Source organism: Mytilus californianus, unplaced genomic scaffold (assembly GCF_021869535.1).
Source record: "Mytilus californianus isolate M0D057914Y unplaced genomic scaffold, xbMytCali1.0.p SCAF_6, whole genome shotgun sequence".
Classification (NCBI taxonomy): Eukaryota; Metazoa; Mollusca; class Bivalvia; order Mytilida; family Mytilidae; genus Mytilus; species Mytilus californianus.
The window spans coordinates 72,400,504-72,419,852 of NW_026262712.1; the positions used below are offsets into that span (position 1 = coordinate 72,400,504).

General features: G+C 33.2%; 3 long non-coding RNA genes across 10 annotated transcripts; 1 reads left to right on the forward strand and 2 right to left on the reverse strand.

Moving 5' to 3' along the window:
* Window positions 1–879: 879 nt before the first annotated feature.
* On the reverse strand, window positions 880–15,364 carry LOC127705088 (uncharacterized). Its single transcript, XR_007983642.1, has 3 exons — window positions 15,305–15,364; window positions 4,087–4,230; window positions 880–946 (listed from the first exon to the last, which is right to left on the reverse strand). It is a non-coding gene; the product is annotated as an uncharacterized LOC127705088 (long non-coding RNA).
* Window positions 10,739–12,813, forward strand: LOC127705085 (uncharacterized). 5 transcript variants are annotated; one of them, XR_007983637.1, is made up of 6 exons: window positions 10,739–10,985; window positions 11,249–11,299; window positions 11,664–11,714; window positions 12,123–12,173; window positions 12,379–12,429; window positions 12,632–12,669. It is a non-coding gene; the product is annotated as an uncharacterized LOC127705085 (long non-coding RNA). The 5 variants fall into 5 exon arrangements; XR_007983633.1 differs by lacking the exons at window positions 11,664–11,714; window positions 12,632–12,669 and adding an exon at window positions 12,680–12,813; XR_007983636.1 differs by lacking the exon at window positions 11,664–11,714 and having other exon boundaries at window positions 12,379–12,480; window positions 12,632–12,712.
* On the reverse strand, window positions 11,705–12,582 carry LOC127705086 (uncharacterized). 4 transcript variants are annotated; one of them, XR_007983641.1, is made up of 3 exons: window positions 12,464–12,488; window positions 11,850–11,900; window positions 11,705–11,748 (listed from the first exon to the last, which is right to left on the reverse strand). It is a non-coding gene; the product is annotated as an uncharacterized LOC127705086 (long non-coding RNA). The 4 variants fall into 4 exon arrangements; XR_007983639.1 differs by lacking the exon at window positions 12,464–12,488 and adding an exon at window positions 12,157–12,180; XR_007983640.1 differs by lacking the exon at window positions 12,464–12,488 and adding an exon at window positions 12,515–12,582 and having other exon boundaries at window positions 11,709–11,748.
* Window positions 15,365–19,349: the final 3,985 nt, after the last annotated feature.

Genomic DNA, 19,349 nt, shown 5'->3' on the forward strand with positions numbered 1-19,349 from the left:
ATTAAAGTACTTTTTGTACAAGCAGCAATACAAAATGGCTTATAATTTCAATTTCAGATTTAAGAATTACTTTTTAAAATGTTTTCAAAAATTTGGCAAAAGATGAAACCTTAAGCAATAAAGAGCAGAAAATTTGTAAGTAGGACTTAACATAACCATATTGATGTCTGCAAACCATTTATATCAATAATATGCAACACTGAATAACTTACAGTCCATAACAGCTTATATCTTTAAATGTGTCTGGTAGTATGACAGATATTCTGTTGTTTCCTAGGTTTAAACCATTGGAACTTGACAATGACAAGTCATGGAATGTTCCATTCATTGGCAACTTGTACAATCTGTTGTTGGAGAAATCGCTGAAATATAAACACAATATGCAAACAAAGGTTTATAAATCACAATGCATGCAATTTTTCTTAGAAAGTCAACTACAACCTATTGATTCAATTAAGGCTTAAAACTCAAGCACAGTGTATCACAAACTTTACCATATCCGTTTATCTGAAGACATACATGGAATCAAATTCCAATTTCTGAAATGCTCTAACAAAAGCTAATCCAAAAGAAACTGTATTCCTTCTGAAAATAACAGGCTATACGTCTAGCTGAATTCCACCAGTAAAGCTGAATCAGTATCACGACTGCTATAGACAAACTATTAACTGTAAACAGACTATGTTTTCATGGCAAATGTTTAATTTCTACTTGGAAATATATAAACATTTTATTAACATTCATTGAATCATAAATGAAAGACATGATGTTCAATGAAATAAGACTTTAAACATCTACTTACAATGATCCAGAAGTTGTTACATGATTTAAAGATCCATCTTCTATCCATCCAATCTCATTGTTAGACAGATACATACCAGATGTCAACGGGCAATTCACAAAGTGTATTTTCTTAATCTGTGTTATTTTGTTGCTTGAGAGATGTCTGCAATTAAATGTTTGAGAAGAAATATGAATACCCGGTATTCTAAAACACATATTTAATAAATATGTCTTTTACATCAGAATGACTAATTCAGATGGATGAATAGGTATGATAGAATAATGATGTTTGAAGTCTAAAAGATTAAGGTAAGACTTACAAGGAGTCATTGTAAACATAGAATACAATATAAACAACTAAACGTATATTTTAAAGCAATTCAGAAAACGATCTTTTCATTACATTATTTGTTGATCAGTGAACTAAATAAATGGAGACATATTCACCTTACAATGATTCTATTGAGCAAATATAGTTGACTTATTAGTTACTGTAAATGAAAAATGATTTTATGATGAAAACTTAGTAATACCATTATTCTATGAATCATGAAAATGTGGTCAATTAAAGGCAACAGTAGTATACGGCTGTTCGAAAACTCATAAATCGATAGAGATAAAAACAAATCCGGGTTACAAACTAAAACTGAGGGAAACACATCAAATATAAGAGGAGAACAACGTCAGTTGATCCCTGTCAGATTGACACATGTACATCTTACAATGCTTAGTTTTAGACTAAATATATTTGACTTACTACTGAAAAGATAAAATAATCAGAAACGCTTTACTAATTTAGTCACTGATCCATGACAATCAGATCAATAACAACTTATATATGCCTTTCAGAAACTTCAGACCACAAGCCATTTACATCCTTAAAATCTCCTCTCTGCCGTGATAATTTGGGCATGTTGTTTTTTTTAAATAATTGACTGAGCTTATAACCATTTGTGTTACTTTGGAATTTTTCACTAGACAAGCCATTTTCCAAGAGTGTTTCAGGGTTTACTAAAATGCAGAAAATTCAATCTCATATGGTATCCAGAAAAATTTAACCATATATGTGAAAAGGTTTCAGCTTTGTGCAAATTGACCCATCTACCTGTCAATGATGTGGGTTTATACTCTGTGTTAGCATAGGGCAATTATATCACTGCAAATCAACTGAATGATTAAATATCAAAAAGTTGACCTTGAGATCAAAGGTCATGTCATCAAGAACACAACACACACAGCTTCAGGTTACGTACCAACAAGCCAAATATAAAAAGCTTAAAGAAGATCATGAAACTTAAAAAAATGACCTTGAATTCAAGGTCAATTTTCAGTGGTATGCAACACAACACCTTAAGTGAGACTAAACTAACCTGATGTAATAGATGAGTGCTAAAAAAATCAAACTAGAGGCTCTCCAGAGCCTGTGTCGCTCACCTGACTCTACTTTGGTTTTAGAAATCATGTAAAGATAGATAAAAATCATAACAGATACCCATAAATGATTGAGGCCAAATTTGGATTAATATTGGTCCCGTTATTTAATAAAATATCCTGGTGGCCATCTTAAACAGTAAATCGGCAACAAAGTAGCAACACTTGGTCAGCACCTCATAAGGACATTCATGCCATATTTGGTTTCATTCCATTCAGTGGTACTCTAAAAGAAGACATTTGTATGTATTTCCCATAGGGTCCTATGTTAAACTAAGCACCCCCCCCCCCCCTCTAGCGGCCATCTTGGATGATGGATCGGCTGCAAAGTAACAACACTTGGTCAGCACCTCATAAGGAACATTCATGCCATGTTTGGTTCCATTCTATTAAGTGGTTTTCTAAAAGAAGACATTTGTATGTATTTCCCATAGGGTCCTATGTTAAACTAAGTCCCCCGCTGTTGGCCATCTTGGATGATGGACCGACTGCAAAGTAACAACACTTGGTCAGCACCTCATAACGAACATTCATGCCATGTTTGGTTTCATTCCATTCAGTGGTTCTCTGAAAGAAGACATTTAAAATTGAGAATGGAAATGGGGAATGTGTCAAAGAGACAACAACCCGACCATAGAACAGACAACAGATTTGTATGTATTTCCCATAGGGTCCTATGTTAAACTAAGTCTCCCGCTGGCGGCCATCTTGGATGATGGACCGACTGCAAAGTAACAACACTTGGTCAGCATCTCATAAGGAACATTCATGCCATGTTTGGTTCCATTCCATTTATTGGTTCTCTAAAAGAAGACATTTTTATGTATTTCCCATAGGGTCCTATGTTAAACTAAGTCCCCCGCTGGCGGCCATCTTGGATGATGGATCGGCTACAAAGTAACAACACTTGGTCAGCAGCTCATAAGGAACATTCATGCCATGTTTGGTTTCATTCCATTCAGTGGTTCTCTAAAAGAAGACATTTGTATGTTTTTCCCATAGGGTCCTATGTTAAACTAAGTTCCCCGCTGGCGGTCATCTTGGATGATGGATCGGCTACAAAGTAACAACACATGGTCAGCACCTCATAAGGAACATTCATGCCATGTTTGGTTTCATTCCATTCAGTGGTTCTCTAAAAGAAGTCATTTGTATGCATTTCCCATAGGGTGCTATGTTAAACTAAGTCCCTTGCTGGCGGCCATCTTGGATGATGGATCGGCTACAAAGTAACAACACTTGGTCAGCACCTCATAAGGAACATTCATGCCATGTTTGGTTTCATTCCATTCAGTGGTTCTCTAGAAGAAGACATTTGTATGTTTTTCCCATAGGGTCCTATGTTAAACTAAGTTCCCCGCTGGCGGTCATCTTGGATGATGGATCGGCTACAAAGTAACAACACATGGTCAGCACCTCATAAGGTACATTCATGCCATGTTTGGTTTCATTCCATTCAGTGGTTCTCTAAAAGAAGTCATTTGTATGCATTTCTTATAGGGTGCTATGTTAAACTAAGTCCCCTGCTGGCGGCCATCTTGGATGATGGATCGGCTACAAAGTAACAACACTTGGTCAGCACCTCATAAGGAACATTCATGCCATGTTTGGTTTCATTCCATTCAGTGGTTCTCTAGAAGAAGTTCAAAATGTAAAAAGTTAACGACGACGACAACGGACGCCAAGTGATGAGAATAGCTCACTTGGCCCTTCTGGCCAGGTGAGCTAAAAAGCTAAGGTACTGAAATTGTACAAATGTCATTACATAAAATTTGCCATATCCATTTTTGTACAAAATCATCATAGGATATGTGATAACCATGATAAACTGTGGCTATATAAAAGATAATTTTGTTTGATAAATAAACTTACAGATATGTTAGGCTTGTAGCATTGATAAAGGCATCATCTGGAATGTAGTCTATGGCATTGTTGCTTAAAATCAATTGGCTCAGTTCAGACAAGTATGAGAACTGATGCTCATGTATGAATCTAAAATCATTGTTCTGCATATTTCTGTGAATCAAAAACAAAAATAACTATTTTCATTGCTTTGATTATAATATCATGAAAAAAATCATTTTACAGATACAGCTCATCCATTTGAACGTGTTCTTAATGCATAAAATTTAATTTGCTTGATTATTATATAACCATTACTTTTTGTAAACATAGAAACAAACTCGTGGTCAACCAGATTTTCCAGTCATCTCTTTGTTACAGGTTCCATAATTTGATGATAACAGTTGTTACTCTATTTTTCAGAACTGAAACAGATATACATGCATTGACATCATAGCCCATCTAAGAAACAAGCAAATTAAGGTTGTTCTATTTTGTACACATTCATATAGTACCTTTATATTTCGAGAAATATTACTTATTTAATATGATTTAAATTAAAATCTTTTTATAATAAATCATTGCAAGCAATACAAATTGTATGGATACACTTTTCATAAATAAGTATTGTCATTAACAAATTAATAAAAAAAACTTTTAGCTGCAAGTCCTGTGGTGACAATGTATTCATATGGTTTCGATGATAATCGTTTGAAAATAAGAAATCTATGCCTTCTGCATGCCTTAAGAACAGACACAGATTGAATTAAGAGTGGTGTTTCAAGGGGAAAAGATGAGTGTTTGGGGAAAGCAAGTTAAATTGTTTTTTTAATGACATTACAATATTGAAAAAGTTATGCTATGTCAAAGTCTATTTCTAGTTTCTGGTTTTAAACAATTTGGTATCCAAGTTCACCATTTTTTTTCATTTAGAAGCTGTGAAAGAACAGATTGTCATCATTGAAAGCAGCTGTAAGGTAAATTCTTTTTCTAATGAGGGATTTAGCAGCTAAATGAATTAAAGATTGTATGAAATATTTTTATAAACATTTTTGGCTCCCTTCATTTTAGGAGATAAAATTAGAGCTTAACAGCCAGTTTAGCATCCTCAACACACAACGTTTTTATCTTGGACTATGCTGGAGTAAAAGTTAGTTTGCCAAATAATGTATTATTTTGCAATAAAAAGTCCAATCCATTTTAAAAGCAAACAAGTGAGGATGTGCTTGTAACACTATGTGCAAAATCGTCCACTGTCAATCTTCCTTCTCTGTGTATATATGTACATTGTTTAGAAATTATGAAATGCTGTTATTCATAATTCAACCATATCATAACTGTTTTTCAATGACTTAATATATATATATATCAAAATTAAAAATATTTTATTAATGATTTGCTGTAGCATGATTGCTCGTGACATTTCATGGCCTACAGATTTCTTCACATGTTACTGTTATCAGTTATATAGTTGTTATCTAAAAATAAGCCATGAACAAACTTCTAAATAATTAAAAACTAGAACATTCACAATCTTTTAAATTGTAGTGTTCATTTCAAAAATGATATGCCAACAGATTGGTCTAAAAAGATATTTTGTAGGCTTTATAAGACTTTACTTTTATTGGTGTATTGTTACTAGTTACTAATTTTGAGATTCAAGGTGTCCTTCCATTTCTGATCCTTAATGTGCAGCTCAGATTATAACTAATGGATCAGTTAGCTAAGCAATAATCATCAGACAAACTTTAAAATAAAGTTATAATTCTTTTTGGCTACCATCAAAAGAGATATATTTATCTCTCGTCTTCTTACATTGTATTTACTTGATAAGGGAATGCACCATCTTCTACAGCTACAATTCTATTATTATAAAGGTACCTAAAAAAGTCACATCATCAAATATTATACAAATTATTGAAGCACATTACCTTCAAAGTGTGCTGCAACCAAAACATTCATGTAGAGGTGTCATTTTTGTTGATTTGGCTTTAATTTTAAAAAGCAAAAAGTTAGATGAGAAATATAAAATTTTGTGCCATATTAGAACAAAAATAACACCTTCTGAATATACATATACATACACTAGCCATTCTACATAAATATGCATTATTGAAAACACATGCTTTGGAAATAGATATATTGTAGATGTACATGCTTAGTTCAAAGTATAAGGTCTCTAGCAGCTTCTAAATCATAAACTAAAGGGTAATATATTTTTTATATTTTTACAAGGAATCGTTTTGGGAACCTGGAAAGATGTCAATCATTTCTTTTACATATTAATTTGGTTGTAGCAAGATGATTCATTTCATGCTAACATCATGATGATGGTGAATTGGTATTAAATGTCCAGTGGGAAATATTACATAAATATCAGGACGAGAACAGGCTAGTGAAATATGAATAAAAACCTTTCTTTGTACCAGACAGACAAAATTAGCTTAATCTTTAACTTGGTAGTTCCCAAGGTCCTAGGAAAATGTCACAATACCTGGGCACATTATTCTGACATCAAGCCAACCATTCAATGTTTTCACTTTGTAAAATAAATTGCATGCTTGGTGGAGAAGCAGCAAAAAACCAATTTTCAAGTCCTTGGTTTGATCAAGACACAGTAATTATACAAAATGCAAGATGACTTGATAGAGGAATGAGAAAAAAACACTTAGTCAAACAAAATTCTGAAGAGGTTAAAGGACTGACAACAAAAGTCTAAACAAGACAAACAAGAAGGTGTCCATAGTACACGGATGCCCCACCCACACTATAATTTTCTATGTTCAGTGGACCGTGAAATTGGGGTCAAACCCTTAATTTGGCATTAAAATTAGAAAGATCATATCATAGGGAACATGTGTACTAAGTTTCAAGTTGATTGGACTTCAACTTCATCAAAAACTACCTTGACCAAAAACTTTAACCAAAAACTTTAACCTGAAGCGGGACAAATGGACGAATGGACAGACGAACGGACGGAGGGATGGACGAACAGACAAAAAGACAGACGCACAGACCAAAAAACATAATGCCCCTAAGTGGGGATTAGCAATATAAAACAAAACATAATTAACTATACTAAACATTGAGCAACTTAAAAACCCACTAAAAGCCAAGAGTGAATTTAGGTCCTCTATACAGAAAATCAATTATTGAATAGAAGGAAGATTGTTTAAATGGTAAAGGGCCTAAAACTATGACACTTGGCTCAATAAGATGACCTTATCTTCAATATAGACTTTTTTTACTTTTGTTATGAAAAATTACTGGGGTCAACATAGTGTCTTAGAGCAGTTAGATCAATCAGGCAAGCCAAATTTTTTCAAATGGTTCAATTACATATTCATCTTTTTTTTAAATATGAAACATGTTCTTTGTTTGACTACAGGAGTATTTCAGAATAAAAACTTTTCTTTGATAATGCATTTGCCAGTATAGTTATAGGTGGACTCCAACAAATTCCTTAAAAAAGACTAGATGTTCACATGTTTTCAAATTCAGAACCTCTTTTTGTAAAACTACAAGAAGGAGCTTTGTAATTAAAAAAACTTCTTATTTACAATTTTGCATGATAAATAATGAGGTTCTTCTGATATCTGATACCAACTATACATCCAATGCAAAACATTATCAAGGAAAACTTAAATTCTGAAAACCAAGACATTACTTCATTATGCTTTACTCACACTTGGTACTGTTCTAGACTACAGGACATATTCTTACAACCAAATTAACATTATTCATACCAGTTAACTATTTTTCTCTACCAAAAATATTTGTTTTGGGGGTAAATTTGCAGGACAACCTTATTCTGGAATTATTCATTATCACTATTTGTATTTTCCTTATCATTGAGAAAAAACAATTATTTAAAATAAAAGATAGAAAATGAAAGGATATGGAGTAAATTATGTACATGGGACAAAATCGCACACAATAAATAGAAAACATAGAAAATTATCAATGAACAGGGCTTTATTCCTGTTCTTCATCTTGACAGTTGATGTAGGGACTTCAACAATGAACGAATCATTCATACCCTACAACAAGGTCAAGACGGCCCCTAGCATCGACTTGAGCGGTACTATTGATAAAAATAAACCACAGTTCACCTTCTTGCTCCCCACGCGCCTCGGGGTGCCAACTTGTGCGATGCTTGTGTACGACGGTTCTCTAGTTGAAAGCACCAGGGATACAAGAAAAGTGCAGTCATTTTGAAAGACATCGATGCCGCTAAAATATGCCTTGAAGTTACACATATGTCGGGAGCGGTCAATGAATTACAAAAAGAGACTTTTGTTATGAGAACAACAGACTTTTCTTTATAATATGCAGCAATATATATGTAAGAGTCAAATCTATTTATAGTCTCAAATCTGTGTTCTTTTCTCAAATCTGGAAATGTACCCAATACAAGAAAGTCTGTTTTCCCATAACCAATTTCATTTTACACACAAAAGTCACGCAGTAACATCAGAAATCTATGCAGTTATGGGAACAATACAACGCTGTCTGCATGAAAACATCAAATTATAGCTTATGTCACCTAATGGTAGGTTTTCATCAGGGAAATAATATTTTTTTCATTCAGTGGGTCTTACCTTGTTTTATGCCCGCTACCCCTATTTTTATTTGATATTTTGGAAGTATTTATATAAAGCAATTCTCTCATTGAATTTTAACCGATACATAATAGTTTAGTAGTGTTTCCTCAATAAGGAAAAATTAAGCTACCCCCTTCATTACTCATAAAGAATAACTTTGATTTCGTTAATTACAATTTATTTTAACGAAAAAACAAAGTCTGTCACCCCCAGTTTTAATATAGTGAAATTTGAAAGTACATTGACCCAGAAGAAAAATTTATCAACGAGCATTTAGACACCCCAGCTACCAGGAAATTTGATTTATTAAATTATAGTTTATACACAACACAATTTATCTTCTATCTAGAGTTTAGAAGCCTCTGTCAATCTATTTTTAGATTCTATTATTGTTTACTACTAGAGGGGGTATGTGTTTTGATGACAACATTATCAGATTGACAAACTTACCTACATGTGTATCATATGTATGTTAATCAGCTATTATTTACTGTTTTCAAACCATATTTGAAAATCTATTTAATATCCGTATGTTAACAATTAATTGACATGGATATAAGTTTCTTTGAAATAGTGATTGGATATTGTTCATTTGATTGAGTACCGTTAAAACCGGTAAATAAGCCGCAAGGTTTTTTTTTCTGTCATTGTCCCTGCGTGTTATACTCAGGTGTGCTTTATGTATGTATTTTTTCTGTGTTTCAGGGACAAGCGTGAAAAAAATATATCTGGATTTTTTCATGGAGACCGTCAGAAGATTGTCAAGTACTTGCAGTGACTTGATAAATTGTTGATATGCCATATTTTGTTATGAATAAATATATTTACTTGATCATTTGTTCTTTATTTCATTGTTGGTTTACGAAGTTGACAACCATGTGTTCAAATGAATCGAAGTGTTACATAAATAACTGTTTGTCAAACAATATTCCAAAATGACAGTATCATTACATAAGCCTGCTAGTTTTGGGTTGGCCAGTTTTAACTACTTTGTCGGCGGCAGTCAACAATTCCAAACACTACATTTTTGTACTCCTGCTACATAAGTACCAATCACACTCCCAGCTCTACAGGCAGTTATTCAATTACGGCTCTTCAACGCTTCACCGTCTTTGAATAAGCATGTTCCTACTGCCCAGGCTCGGGAAGTCAGTGATCATGATAAAAGAGGATACATACATGTACGAATCTGTTACGGTTATTCTGCAGAGCCACTGCCTTTGGTGGAAACAAAAATATTACAGCAGCAACCCAATGACTATATTTAATTAAAGAACATCTATTTACTTTATTCAATGAAGAAGCCTCCTGCTTTACCGAGCGGAGTTAGTATTATCACATTAGTATGAGGTCAATTCCGTACCAGGAGAAGAAGAAGATGTCGTCATACGGTAATCAACAGTAAACAGGTGTCAAATCAGTAGTTCAAGATTAGTCCTTGCAACTATATATATAAATTCCGCAAGTCTTTCCAAGCACGATCAATACTAGTCCAACAGCACCTACGGCACTCTTAGATCATACACTACACATTCGGGTTTACCATACTACTGCAGCAGGGAGTGAAGAACAGCATGGAGATTGGAGGACACGTATAGGATATGCATATATATGTCTGCACTTCTTAAGGATATATATGCAACTGAATATATTGTATTGGTGGAAATTTTGCCTTTGTTAAGTATAATTAATATTTATGTATTTTATTAATAAACAAAACATACATCTCCTTATATCTATGTATTAACAGCAGTTACATAGTATAAGTAATACTATATATTATATGTAATATATTTCAGCACACAGTAGCACACATTATTTATATCTCTATTCTTGATTACTCTACACTTTCCGGGATCTCCCCAGGTGGATATTTTGTACAGTATAAGTAATAAATATGTATTTATATGTATTATATTTCAGCACATAGTAGCACACAGTATTTATATCTCTATTCTAGATTGCTCTACACCTGCTGGGATCACTCCAGGTGAACATTTCATAGAGTATAATCCATCAATATGTATTTATAAGTATTATATTTCAGCACATAGTAGCACACAGTATTTATAATGTTTATATCTCTATTCTAGATTGCTCCACACCTGCTGGCATCTCCCCAGGTGGACATTTCATACAGTAAAGTAATAAATTGTATTATATTTCAGGTCATTCATTCTCTTTATATATATTGCACTACACCTGCTGGATCGCCACAGGTCATTCATTCTCTTTATATATATTGCACTACACCTGCTGGATCGCCACAGGTCAATCATTCATTCTCTTTATATATATTGCACTACACCTGCTGGATCGCCACAGGTCATTTTTTCACTTTATATACATGTATTTTGCACTACACCTACTGGATCCCAACAGGTCATTCATTCATTTTATATATATTGCACTACACCTGCTGGATTGCCACAGGTCATTCATTCACTTTATATATATTGTACCAAACCTGCTGGATAGCCACAGGTCATTCATTCAGTTTATATATATATTGAACTACACCTGCTGGATCGCCACAGGTCATTCAGTCTCTTTATATATATTGCACTACACCTGCTGGATCTTCACAGGTCATTCATTCTCTTTATATATATTGCACTACACCTGCTGGATCGCCACAGGTCATTCATTCATTTTTTTATATTGTACTACACCTGCTTGATCGCCACAGGTCATTCATTCACTTTATATATATTGTACTACACCTGCTGGATCGGCACAGGTCATTCATTCACTTTATATATATATTGCACTACACCTGCTGGATCGTCACAGGTCATTCATTCTCTTTATATATATTGCACTACACCTGCTGGATAGCCACAGGTCATTTATTCACTTTATATACATGTATTTTGCACTACACCTACTGGATCGCAACAGGTCATTCATTCATTTTATATATATTGCACTACACCTGCTGGATCGCCACAGGTCATTCATTCACTTTATATATATTGTACCAAACCTGCTGGATAGCCACAGGTCATTCATTCACTTTATATATATTGAACTACACCTGCTGGATCGCCACAGGTCATTCAGTCTCTTTATATATATTGCACTACACCTGCTGGATCGTCACAGGTCATTTATTCTCTTTATATATATTGCACTACACCTGCTGGATCGCCACAGGTCATTCATTCATTTTTTTATATTGTACTACACCTGCTGGATCGCCACAGGTCATTCATTCACTTTATATATATTGTACTACACCTGCTGGATCGGTACAGGTCATTCATTCACTTTATATATATATTGCACTACACCTGCTGGATCACCACAGGTCGTTCATTCATTTATTTATATTGTACTACACCTGCTGGATTGCCACATGTCATTCATTCACTTAATATATATTGCACTACACCTGCTGGGTCGCCACAGGTCATTCAGTCTCTTTATATATATTGCACTACACCTGCTGGATCGACACAGGTCATTCATTCTCTTTATATATATTGCACTACACCTGCTGGATCGCCACAGGTCATTCATTTACGTTATATATATTGCACTACACCTGCTGGATCGCCACAGGTTATTCATTCACTTTATATATATATTGCACTACACCTGCTGGATTGCCACAGGTCGTTCATTCATTTATTTATATTGTACTACACCTGCTGGATAGCCACATGTCATTCATTCACTTAATATATATTGCACTACACCTGCTGGGTCGCCACAGGTCATTCATTCACTTTATATATATTGTACTACACCTGCTGGATCGCCACAGGTCATTCATTCACTTTATATGTATTGCACTACACCTGCTGGATCGCCACAGGTCGTTCAGTCTCTTTATATATATTGCACTACACCTGCTGGATCGCCACAGGTCATTCATTCTCTTTATATATATTGCACTACACCTGCTGGATCGCCACAGGTCATTCATTCACTTTATATATTGTACTACACCTGCTGAATCGCCACAGGTCATTCATTCTCTTTATATATATTGCACACCTGCTGGATCGTCACAGGTCATTCATTCACTTTATATATATTGTACTACACCTGCGGGATCGCCCCAGGTCATTCATTCTCTTTATATATATTGCAATACACCTGCTGGATCGCCACAGGTTGTTTATTATCTTAATAATTACGTATTAATGTATTATATTTAACTCCGCTGGGATCTCCACTTACATCTCTCTGGAGTATTTTAGGACTACTGGGACTTCCCAGGTCGTTTTTTCTTTTTCTTTATTTACAGAAAAAATACAGATATATACAGATAAAGATATTAATAACCTATCGTATTTGGATGCTGCTTTCAGAAGTATAGCACCGGAATATAAAGGAAATCAATACCTTGATTCCTGCCATCATAGTATAATGTGTTAGAAAGACAGTCACGCAACTTTCGTTAAGCATTAAACGCAACAAATTTAATCAAATGTACAAGTTTGTATCATTTCGAATTAGGGGCATAGAGTTCCATGAACTGTCTCCCTACTATCACTGAGAACCATTTGATATACTTTATAACACACTGAAAGAATTGAAAAGAATTGCAATTATATATAGCTAGGTTTTGATATCATTATTTGCTTGTCATAACTACACCACAACAGGGATCGAGCGATTACCTTCTGTTTGCATGGAGCAAGATAAACAACTTACATGTAGGCTTCTATGAACAGGCCAACATTTACATCATCCTTATTACAGTGTTTGTACAACATGTTATCAACAGGAGTTTTCCTCACGTTTCATAGATACTGTACGTAACACTGTGCATTTTAACAGCGTTCTTTGGTTCTCTTCGATGAACTGGAAACATTCACGTGTTGAATTAGGGATGTAATCTAAAGTGCCTAGTAATCAGTGATGTTGATACCAGTGTAGTACTTTTGCTTTTGGTGTGAAACTTAGAACACAAGACTGATTTTTTTTTTAGAACAGGATCGAATGTAACAATTAAAGAACAGTTTGAACCAGTGGTGCCTTAGTATAAGTAACAATTAACTTTAGAATGGGGGCCGTATACTTTCTCCTCCTTTCTTTAAAGTGACTCTGATGCAATGCGTTTATTCATTATTTGGACAACTCAGTTATGCCTTGGTTATAACTAAAGTTTCGAAGTCATTCTTAAGACAATACATCAGGACTTATAAGAAGTTTATTTGCAAAGATCATGATAAATGTATCTTTGAGTCTTTGTCATAGTTTTCTTATAACTAATTTATATTTTTATATGGTATATATTTCTTGGGGCTTTCACTCATTCATCATTGTGAATTCACTCATTTGGCCTATATAATTCAAGGGGAATTATACTCCCCCAATTCAATAATACATCAGATGGGTTAATTCCTGCCAGGTCGGTAATTTCTCTAGTCAAGTACTTCACACCTGCCGGGATCGCCCCAGGTGACATTTCATACAGTTAAGTTTAATTTCTCTAGTCAAGTAGCTCACACCTGCCGGGATCGCCCTAGGTGACATTTCAAACAGTTAAGTTTGCTGCAGGGATCTCCCCATCATTGTTATGTATTTAAAAAATTTAAAGGTTAATTTTTTCAATGAATGAGTAGCCCCAAGAAAGCCAATAATGTAACATTTTAAGTTATAGAAATGTTTATTGTTACATGTATGTTATGGTGTTTAATTTAGATAATGATGTTTAGAGTTATTGTGTTATATAATAAAAGTCTTTCTTTAAAAGTGTTGTGTATAAATTATGGTTGTATGAAAAATTTGAATATTGTTGTTATATCATATATAGGATTATTATGTCATTAAACATTGTTTGCTATAAAAAAAAAAGTTACTGCCAACAACCAAATGTATACTTTGATTTTTGTTTGATTTATACTTAGGGTTTTAGTAAAGAAATGCTTTAAATTCGGACAAGCATGGCAATGGAGAATTTAAGGGGTCATAATAGAAAAGTGTTGTTGAATTTTTTAAGTTGAAATCTATTTAAATCCTTTTATTTGCATTATATACCTGTGTGAAATGCTAGGCGGATGCATAGAAAAGGGTCAAGTGATACAACTTTTTCAACATCCAATAAATATTCTGGAACTCTCCTATATAACCAATTTTATAAGCAAGCAAATATTTTTACCATTTTTGACTAAACAGCTTGGGTTTGAATCCCGCTCAAGATATGAAATAATTTTTTTTTTTAAAAAGTGCAAAAATATTGTTTGAACATTGGAGAAAAAGGACAGAGATTTTAGAAAGGAAAGGATATAGATTTGTGAGATCTAGGATGCGATATAAAATATGACATGGATTTTATAAATGGACACAGATTTGAGACTGGACATCGATTTGACACTTCCAAAAAAACAACCATTTTGTAAATAAGACATAAGTTTGAAATTTTGTTCAATGAAGCAGATTTTGACCTCTTTTTGATGGAAGCATGTCTTGGGAGATATAATAAATGCAAGTCCCCTTCTAATCAGGGAAAGTTAACAAGTAGGATAATTGTTGCACAAAAGTATACTTCTAACATGAGCAATATATAATTGCACACGGATAAAAGGAACTGTTTGGCAACAAAAGAAGGCAATCACAAATTGTTTTCTAGCAAACTAAAGTATCATATTTAGCATGGTTAATATAAAACAGAATGGTACAAATCTTACAGTGTTCTGAGTTGTTCAGGAAATGTGTTGTTTTCAACAGCTATGATCCGATTACTGTGCAGATATCTGAGGAACAAAAAACGAAACTCATCATTTTACTTATTAAAAATGTTGAAATGGTTTTTAAATCTGAATCTAGAAAGTTTATTTTTGGGTATTGAACATTTGATAATTACAATAAGAAAAATAAAACACTGGCCAAGAAAAATAAAGATCATTGTACTAAAAAATAATGCACTCATATTAGATAAATATTTGATCCCGGTTTTCTTTTCTTTCATAACATTCAAAATATTTCTTTTATGATAACAGTGCATTATCTTGGACAAGCTTAGACAAAAATTGATATCAAAAGAGATTTATAGATTATAGATGTTTTTTCAACCGAGAGGGTGTTTCTCAGCTACAATCTCATTGAAGGGAGACAGATATGGCCCAGAACCCTCCTCAAGATTAAAAGATGATTGATAATCTGTTTATCGCTATTTTGCCTATGACGTTGTTACAGCTCTTCTATAAAAGCATGCAAAGCAAACCTTTGATCAACTTGCTTGCTTTGTTTGCTTGGATGTTTGCAAACAATAGGTAGGCGGAATTTCAGTCTGTTTTGTATATACTGGAATTTGATTAGACAATAAAAATTGACATGCAATGAAGTTATTGTTTATTGTCCAATCAAATTCCAGTATATAGTAAACAGACTGAAACAGACTACCTATCTTTTGTTTACAAACATCCAAACAAACATAGCAAGCAAGTTGATCAAAGGTTTGCTTTGCATGCTTTTAAAGAAGAGCTGTAATGTTTACATTGACAATGGCTAGTGCGTCCTTAGTTTCTGAGAATAATTTTCTATCTCAAGGGAGTAGCATGATTTGAAAAATTATCACAAAAAAAGATCAAAGGAAAAATACACAAAATAGTGATAACACTAATTATTAACTTTACTTTTATAAAATAAATAAATGTTAATTACATGATAAAAGCTCTACCATTTTATTGTTTATGACTATAAATTCATTTCTTAAACAAATAATATTACAAAAATTTTACAAATAAACTTAAATTTTATTTCTATCTTTCAGTAGACGTAATTGAAGAATAAATACATGGTTTATAAGGTCCCAATCAAAGGCTTTTTAACGTGAACTTAAAGTTTTTTCATGATTTTGGGGGATGCAAATGGGGTGTATATCAAACACAAATGCAAAATGGTTAAAATTAGAAATTTTAGCTGGATTTTAATAACTTCTATAAAGTATCAATGAACATATCTCTCCCAAATTAATTTTAAAAGTACATATATTACTGAACTATCTGTATTATTTAAAGACATGATTAACATTAAATAAATCACATCATATATATAAATAACAAATATGGGATAGACAACAATGAGAAAGCTCTAAAGTACTGAGTCTAAAAACTTACAAACTGATAAGTGTAGAAACATTAGTAAATGTCTCTGTTGGTAAGACAGATATCATGTTACTATCTAAGTACAGCATCTGAATGGAAGGTAATCTCTCGTGTGTTGTCAGAGCAACTGGTACATACTGCATGTTATGGTTGCTACCAAGGTCTCTGGAAAATTAAAAAATAATTCTGTAAGGCTTGGTTATGAAAATCATAAATTTCTTTTACCTGTAAAATGACCCAAGGTAGTACATGCTTTCATAGGTTTCTCCTGATCTCTAGGGGAACCTACCAATATTTTCCCAAACTTTATGAAAATCTCTTGTCTCTGTGTGTGAGTTTAAATCTCCTGCTGGTCAGAAATAGACAGCCACTCATTCCGTTGTTTACCAGATTGTAAGTTAGTAGGGAATTTTCATTCACCAAATGTTCACATTCAGATGAGTACATCTTATAGCATTACGTTTCAGGACTGGAGGACATAAAGGAATAATAATAATAGGAGAGTCAGGTGAATACTTTGATGGAGGATTTTCATATTTATCAACTGGCTTCTTTAGAAAAACTACTAAATTTGAATGAAAACAATGATATATTTTGGCCCAAAACGACAGAGTTTAACATTCTTTGGTTCATTCAAAAGATTTTCCATTTTGTCAAAAAAAGCTAAATCTTGCCTTGTGATACAAGTCAGTAATGCAAAAGTTGAAAGCATACTTTCAATTTAAAAAAAAAAAATCAACTGAATTTAGAAGAGAACTTGGCAATGATACAATTTGCTCATTTGTATGTTGTAAACAAAATACAGACGTGCTTTGCTATGACTAAAATGTCTTCAAGTCTGTTAAAAGCTGCTAAATCAGCTGCTGTTCAACGTACAACAAAAAACAATATGTAACTAAAACTTACGTTGTTACTGCAAATAACAGTAACTATCCAATGAAATGGCACAAAAAATGGTGCTACAATTATTTTCAACCCCAAAATATTTTTGTTGGGGGGAGATCTGCCCCTTTGGAGGTTTAAAAATTGATACCTATATATGTGCTTTAAAATAGAAATAACATCTCGCAACCATATTTGCAAACTAATTTCATACAACTGTTAACATATAAAAATATTAAATATGGAATGCTTCATCCCTACATAAAAGTGATCAGTTGTATGCATATACCAGTAGTGTTGAACAGAGTTTTTTACTTTTCAGTAAGATTGACACTGAAATTTTTAAACAATAAAGAGAAAAACAAGCATTCTCAGGATATTTGCATATGCAAGACAATGCCCTCTACTTGCTGTAACGGTAACACTTATATGTGACAAAAACATTAAGTTGTTACTGATGTAATTTTTAAATTCCATTTTATCATGAATTGTGTCAAAAAATAAATTTAAAGATGTGAATGTTGTCAACAATTGCAGGACCAACTCCGCCCTTGAACCATCACAGTTTTTATTTATTAAAAACCTTATAATTAAAGCAATTTTCTATGTCCAAGCACCAAAACTGCTGCTATTAAAGGGGCACTAGCTACGAGATATAAAAAAAATATATAATATGATTTTTTTTGTTCAATCATTAATGAAAGTGGAATAGTAAAATAATAATTCGCTTTTAGCAGCCAGTATTGGCTAATTTTGTCAAAATAAGCAAATGAATATTGATGATGAATTATTCACTTGCAAGTGAATAATTCGACCTCACTGATTCCGTATTCATGTGAACTTCAATTTAACCCCTTAGATAGATTTGGATAACGCATGAATTGCGTTCATGTTTGATTATTTAAAGGAAAAGAAAGTCAACATTGAAAGTAAACAAAGGTAATTCATTTAATTGACTGATTCGATCCTCAAAAAAAATCATTCTTATACAGGTAAAAATGATGATTAACATATATTTTTAATCTATAAATGAAATTAAATAGACCTAGAAGAATCCAATTGCACGAGTTGCGCTATCTATTTATATCTTTATTTATGTTTATATCCCTTATATGGGCATCGGTGGTTTTCGGGAGGTTAACTCGACAGTTAATTAGATGGCGTCTAGACTAAAATACACAAAAAAACGAAGCTACATATTATCGACCCTAAGCCCTGTAAATTGTTTATTTAGATTTTTTATAATTTGGATAAATATTTTACATTGTTTTATAACAAATATGAGAATTTGAGTCAAATCGGTGAACATGAATTTGACAGCTAGTGCCTCTTTAATGCACAACAAAAACACAGCTAAAACTCAAACAGTACTGTAAATTTTTATGATATGACCATATATCAAAAATATCTATTCAATTGATTGCAAAGCGGAACCAAACTAAAACTTGTATTTATTTGATTCAGGCTACAAAAAAGTGTCGGAAACAAAATGGACAGACATACTGACAGTTGGGTGCACTGATACCCATACATACAGAGTGCAAACCTAAAGTTCAATTCAGCTTTCCCAAATGGGGACTAACTGGATGAAATGCAATAATATGCAGATTGATTATCTCCCCTTCTTGACCAAGATTTTGCTAATTGAAGTTATCCCCCATGGTCAAATCACATATTCTGATTTGTACTTAAAGAGTTTGAACAGTAAGGCCCATGTACATGTATGTCCTAAAATTTAGTGAAT